The sequence below is a fragment of the Cebus imitator genome, unplaced genomic scaffold, assembly GCF_001604975.1.
Source record: "Cebus imitator isolate Cc_AM_T3 unplaced genomic scaffold, Cebus_imitator-1.0 Scaffold125, whole genome shotgun sequence".
Taxonomy (NCBI): domain Eukaryota; kingdom Metazoa; phylum Chordata; class Mammalia; order Primates; family Cebidae; genus Cebus; species Cebus imitator.
In genome coordinates this window covers 506069-512559 of record NW_016107440.1, presented here as the reverse complement: position 1 = coordinate 512559, position 6491 = coordinate 506069, and positions in this window count along the sequence as shown.

The window sequence follows — 6491 nt, the reverse complement described above, 5'->3', positions numbered from 1 at the left end:
GGTTGACAGACACGTTTTTTCAAAACCCCCACTTACGCTTGGTATATTAAATAAACATAGGATTTTCCTTCCACATATTAAAAGCTGCATGGAAATAATTTCTCATTTCAGCTGCTTTTTGTAAGCAGTGTTACAGAAAGTAGAGGGAAGGTTCTGGGATTCTCAAAAACATCCAATGCATTGTTTATCCAAGGCCACAGAGCCTGGAATCCTTGCATCCTCCTCCTGAGATGTTCCCATGGAAACCAGGCTTGTGCTTTGCATCCGAAGGGCAGCTTGTACCACAGTCAGCCCTGGCTCCTGAGAAAATGTGGCGCCTCAGGTAGGAACCTACAGACAAGGCATCAGGAGGGAAAAGCAAAATGCCTCCTGTCCTGAAACCAGAATGCACACCATCCTCCTCCCCTCTCCTGCTCCCAACTCCCTGCCCCAACGCACAATGGGAAATGCATCAACCCCTCAGTCACTTGAGCAAAGATCTATGCTGCTCTGAGCGATGGGTCAGACTGGCATCTGCCTGCAGAGGTTAGAATGTTAATTACACCTTGTCGTGTCAGAGGAGAAAACGATACAAGGCTGAGGGGCAGAAAAGGAATTTTCCACAAAAGCAACATCTTTGATGCATTCTGTAGTCTGGACAAATAATGACCGGGTATAACCAGGACACCAGACACAAATGCTACTGCTTCCCTCGACAGGGACACGATGGCCACCCCAGCCATCCCCCCACTTCTCATCGGCTGGCCAGTCTGGGCCAGGGCCACTGCAATTGCTGTTTACTTCCAGGGCCAGCTCCACATCCATTTCCATGTCACTTACTAGCTGTGTGACCTACAGACTACAGCGTTGGCTGACCTCCTGAGCCTCTGATTCCTGTCTGTCAAATGAGGATAAGAAGATCTGCCACAGAAAGCTCTTACATTTCAAAAGAGAGGCGCTCCATGGGATGTTCCTAGCACAGTACCAGGCACAGTTCAGCCAATAGCAGGGTCCTTTTCTCTTTCCATTTACATACCAACTTCCAGTGTGTCAGGAGAACTGACGTTTCTTTCTTGGAAATGTCTCTCCCCAGAGACACTTGGGAGGCCAAGGCAAGGGGATCACTTGGGGCCAGGAGTTCAAGACCAGCCTGGGCAACATAGTGAGACCTCATCTCTACATAAAATAAAATAATTAGCCAGGTATAATGGCACACACCTATAGCTCCAGCTACTTGGAAGGCTGAGATGGGAGGATCGATTGAGCCCAAGAATTCAAGGCTGCAGTGAGCTATGATTGCATGACTGCACTCCAGCTAGGCAACAGAGCAAGACCCTGAAGAAAAAAAAGAAGGAAGGAAGGAAAGAAGAGAAAAAAAAAAGAAAAGAAAAATGTCTCTCAATGAGCCCTCCTCCCCACCCCATCTCTGTCTCTGTTTGTATGCAACATGCTCAAGCACACACTAGAATCCACTGGAAGGATGGCCGGGTGCGGTGGCTCATGCCCGTAATTCCAGCACTTCGGGAGGCCAAGGTGGGTGAATCACGAGGTCAGGAGTTCAAGACCAGCCTGGACAACATAGTGGAAACTCTGTCTCTAATAAAAAGTACAAAAAATTAGCCCAGCATGGTCGTGGGCACCTGTAATCCTAGCTACTTGGGAGGCTGAGGCAGGAGAATCACTTAAACCCAGGAGGCGGAGGTTGCAGTGAGCCAAGATCACGCCATTGCACTCCAGCCCAGGCAACAGTGTGAGACTCCGTCTCAAATAATAATAATAATAATGATAATAATCCACTGGAAGGATGCAGGGGTATTTCATGGAATGTCAGGGTGGGAAACACATCCACGCCTATGAGGGACTGGAATCAGGAAATGCAAGGCTGAGGACTGAGGTTATGCTCTTCACCGTACTGCGACCCAGTGGTCTCCTGTCTTCTTGTACTGTCTCTCTGCATGTCAGCCTGCCCTGTTTCTCTGTGCACAAGAAAGGAAAGGTCATGGCAGCCCTGACTCCACATGGCCTCCTGACTTGTCTACAAGAGAGAAGAGTCTCCATGCCAGCCTGTTCCAGGAGGATCATCTCATTTCTCCACACTCCATGAGTTGTCCCCCGATGGCCCATTCAACTGTGACCTGAGATGGTGCTAGCTGAGCCCTGCCCTTCTGCAGAAAGCATTCTCAGGAGAAGGGGGCATGAAGTGAGCAGCACCTAAAAATATTCCGTGGTTCCCCAAAGCTGCCCTTAATGGATTTGTTCCAAAGTTTGGAGGCAGATGACTCGGCAGGAGGTTCTGTGGTCCAAACATGTTCCCAATTCATGCTCTGTCCTGGATGAGACAGGCTGTGAGCTCCTGGGAGAGACAGAGGTCCCCATATGAGCCCATCACACGGGAGAGGAGGCCGACACGGAGAGTCCAGGCACTTTCTTCCTGCCCGTCATGTAAGTAAGGAGTAAAAATTCAAACCTCACACATGTGGCCAGATTTTGGCATCTGAAATACCAAGAGCTTTGCTTGAGCTCTAAGGAAATGGGGATGATGTCAAATCCAAGCTGGACTTCGGACACAGCTGTGTGATGGTGCTTGGGTAAGGGGATGAGGGAGAGGAGCGGTGAAGGGTGCCTCTGAGTGTCTGGCTTGCCCATCTGGATGGTGGTGGAGACGGGGCTGCTGGAAGAGGATCAGGACTAGGGGCAAAGTCAGGAGTGTGGTTTGGAGCATGTTATTTCCTTGTACTGGATCCTTTCCCAGAAAGTCAAAAACCATTCTTTATAGTGGAGTCTAATAGGATTCATCTGCATTAGACTCACTCGGGCTTTCAGGCCATTTTTTTCCATCTGCATTATTTTGCCAGCCTCAAGAGAAGGCAATGGGGAGGATCAGTGCTGTGTTGAAGGCCCCGTAGGAAAGTGATTTATGTAGTCACCAATTCATTTGACAAATATTTATGGAGTGCCTATTATAAGTCTGACAGTGTTTTAAGTCCTGGGGATAAATGGTGAGCAAAAGCAGGTAGAATCTCCAACCTCACGGTGCTCACAGTTTAATAGTAAAAGCAGGCACTAATGCAAGGCACATGCTGCATAAAATTGAGACTGTGACAGACGCTTCGCAGGAGAAAGAGCCTGTGCTGTCATAAGGAGCTTTGTCCCCGCCAGGGAACGGCTTCCTTGCTAAGTGATGCCAAAGTCCAGATCTGAGGACTGAGCAGGCACTGCTAGGAATTGAGGCAAGGCTGAAGGGTTCTGGCAGGAGGACACGGAGTGTGTCAAACGTCTGCGGTGTGAGGGGACATGAAAGGTAGGAGGAGTCAAATCAGGCCAAGGAGAGTGGAGCAGAGTGAATGGACGAGGTGCAGGGGCCATGCTACAGGCGTTGCCTATTCTGGAAGCAGGAGAGTGACATGAGATTTGTGCATTGACAAGATCACTGACTGCTGTCCCATTTGCAGGAGTTCAGGGGAGACAACACCGTCTGAACAAGGTTGCTACTGTTTTTGGTGCTGGTAGTGGCCGTAGAGAGAAGTGAGCGGATTTGAGAAACATTTTCGAGCTACCATTGATGGTGCTTGGGTAAGGGGATGGTGGAGAAGAGTGGTGAAGGAATCTGAGAATCTGGCTTGCCCATCTGGATGGTGGTGGAGACAGGGGGGCTGCTGGAAAATGATCAGGACTAGGGGAAAAGTCAGGAGTGTGGTTTGAAGCATGTTCACATTGAGGAAAACTCTGAGCTGTTCAAAGGGTGGTGCTGACCTGGAGTTCAGAGGACAAGTTGAGCCGGAGACAATTTCCAGGTCATCTGGAGCAGGCAGATGATAGACATGACAGAACAAGATGGGCTTAGGAGAGAGCTTGGTGAGAGAGGAGAGCCTAGGGTCCCCACCCCTTGAAGAAAAGCAGCATGTGGTGTCCAAGCAGAGGCAGTGAAGCCTGAAGGAACGTCTCCAAGGCTGGCAGTCCAGGAGACCAAGTGCTGGATCACTGAGGCCAAGGAGAGACTCAAGAGGGGAAGCTGAGTGTGCCATAGAGTTAAATGCAGCCAAGAAGCCAAGTCCGATGAGGCTAAAGTAGGAGTTGCCATTAACAATGCCGGGATCACTGACGAATTTATCAGGGGCTGTTTGGGCGGCATGAGGAACCAAAAGCTAGACTGAATTTCATTGAGAAATGTGTGGAATGCAAAGAAACAGACACAAAAAGTGCAGGTGATGCTTTTAAGTAATTTGGCTCTGAAGAGGAGCAGAGTGAAAGGAGATGAGAAGGGTTGCGTGTGGGTTTTCCATTAAATGTTAACCTTACCAAAATAATACTTGCACATCATGTAAAATACCAGGGAGCGCTATAATCCGTTATAGCCATGCCCTGCAAAAGTAATCCTCTGTCCTAACCTCAAGTTCAACTTTCAACTCTTTTAGCTTTTTTTCCCCATTAATTACCCCTGTATATCTACATAAAATGCATATACTGCTATTTCTTAATTTTTTTTTTTTGAGACAGGGTCTCACTCTGCTGCCCAGGCTGGAGTATAGTCACATGATCATGGCTCACTGCAGCCTCAAAACTCCAGGCTCAATCAACCCTTCCAGCTTCCCAAGTAGCTGGAACTACAGGCTTACACCACCAAGCTGGATTAAATTTTGTATTTTTTGTAGAGATAGGGTTTTGCCATGTTGCCCAGGCTGGTCTCAAACTCTTAGGCTCAGCTGAGTCTCCCACCTCAGCCTCCGAAATGCTGGGAGTACCAGCGTGAGCCACCACATCTGGCTGGTTTAGAATAGCAGTTCATATCCTCTCAGTTGTTCATCTCCCAGTTTTAATTCATTTTCATTTTAATTAAATAAATATTTAAACAAATTTTAATGAAATAATTATTCAATGGCCTCTATGGAAATATGGCTCATATCTGAGGCTTATGTATTTATGTTTTCTTTATTTCACATCTTTTTCCCCTAGATTTAATAAGCGCCTTTTTTTTCTGTTTTTGGTTTGTTTGTTTAATTTGGCTTAGTTTTCTTTTTCTTTTTTCTTTTTTCAGACAGGGTCTCGCTCTGGCGCCATCTCAGCTCAATGCAACCTGTGTCTCCCGGGTTCGAGCCATTCTCGTGCCTCGGCCACCCGAGTAGCTGGGATTACAGGTGTGCACCACCATGCCCAGCTAATTTTTTGTGTTTTTAGTAGAGATGGGGTTTCACATGTTGGCCAGGCTGGTCTCGAACTCCTGACCTCAAATGATCCGCCCACCTCGGCCTCCCAAAGTGCTGGAATTACAGGCGTGAGCTACCACACCCGGCCACTTTGGCTTAGATTTTTATTAAATATGTACTGCTCAGTAATTTTGGTCCAAAGCTCTCCAATACGTCTGTCAAACTCCTCTCATGGTCCAAGAGATCTAGAAACCTGTCACATGTTTGTTTTGTTTGCTCTAGACACATCCTCCAAGCTCTTCCTCCTGGCTGTCCTCTGGGACTGCTTCATTCTCCTGGGAAGCCCCCTTACCTTGTTCACATAACACAGTCCCTGTTTTCCTCACTTTAATTGAATAAACCTTTCATTTGCTTTCTGAGATCAGATAATGAGAATTCACTTTTTTTTTTACCTTGCGTGTATCGAAGTGCCTTTATTGTCCTCTCCTACTCGATTGATAGTTTGCCCATCTATCGAATACTGTGTTTGAAATAATTTTCCTTCAGAATTTGAAGGCTTATCGGTGCCTTCATATTGGTGGTGTTGTTGAGAAGTCAATTGCTTTTCTGATTCCCAAATCTTTTGCTATTTGACCTAATATTTTTTTCAGGAAACTTCTGGGCTGTTTTCTTTAATCCCTAATATTCATGAAGATGTTCCCTGGTATGAGTCTGTTTCTCTTCATTCATTATCCTGGGCCCAGAGTGGTTTTTTGCCATTGTTGATGGGTTGTTTGTTTGCTTGCTTGTTTTTTGAGACAGTCTTGCTCTGTGGCTTAGGCTGGAGTGCAGTGGTACAATCTCAGCTCACCGCAGCTCTGACCTCCCAGGCTCAAGCAATCCACCCAGCTTAGTCTCCCAAGTATCGGGGACTACAGGTGTGCACCACCAGGCCCAACTAATGTTTAAATTTTTTAGTAGGGACATGGTTTCACCAAGCTGCCCAGGCTGGTCTCAAACCCCAGGGCTCAAGTGATCTCCTGTCTTATCCTCCTAAAGTGCTGGATTACAGAAGTAAACCACTATGCCTGGTGCTATTTCTTTGATAATTATTTCCCTGTTTTTTTTCTTGTTCTTTATTTGTGGAATTTCCACCAGACCTAAATTATTCTCCACAACTAACCCTCTCATTTTCTTAAGTCTTTTTTTTGAGACAGAGTTTCGCTCTTGTTACCCAGGCTGGAGTGCAATGGCCTGATCTCAGCTCTCCGCAACCTCTGCCTCCCGGGTTCAGGCAATTCTCCTGCCTCAGCCTCCTGAGTAGCTGGGATTACAGGCACGTGCCACCATGCCCAGCTAATTTTTGTATTTTTAGTAGAGACGGGGTTT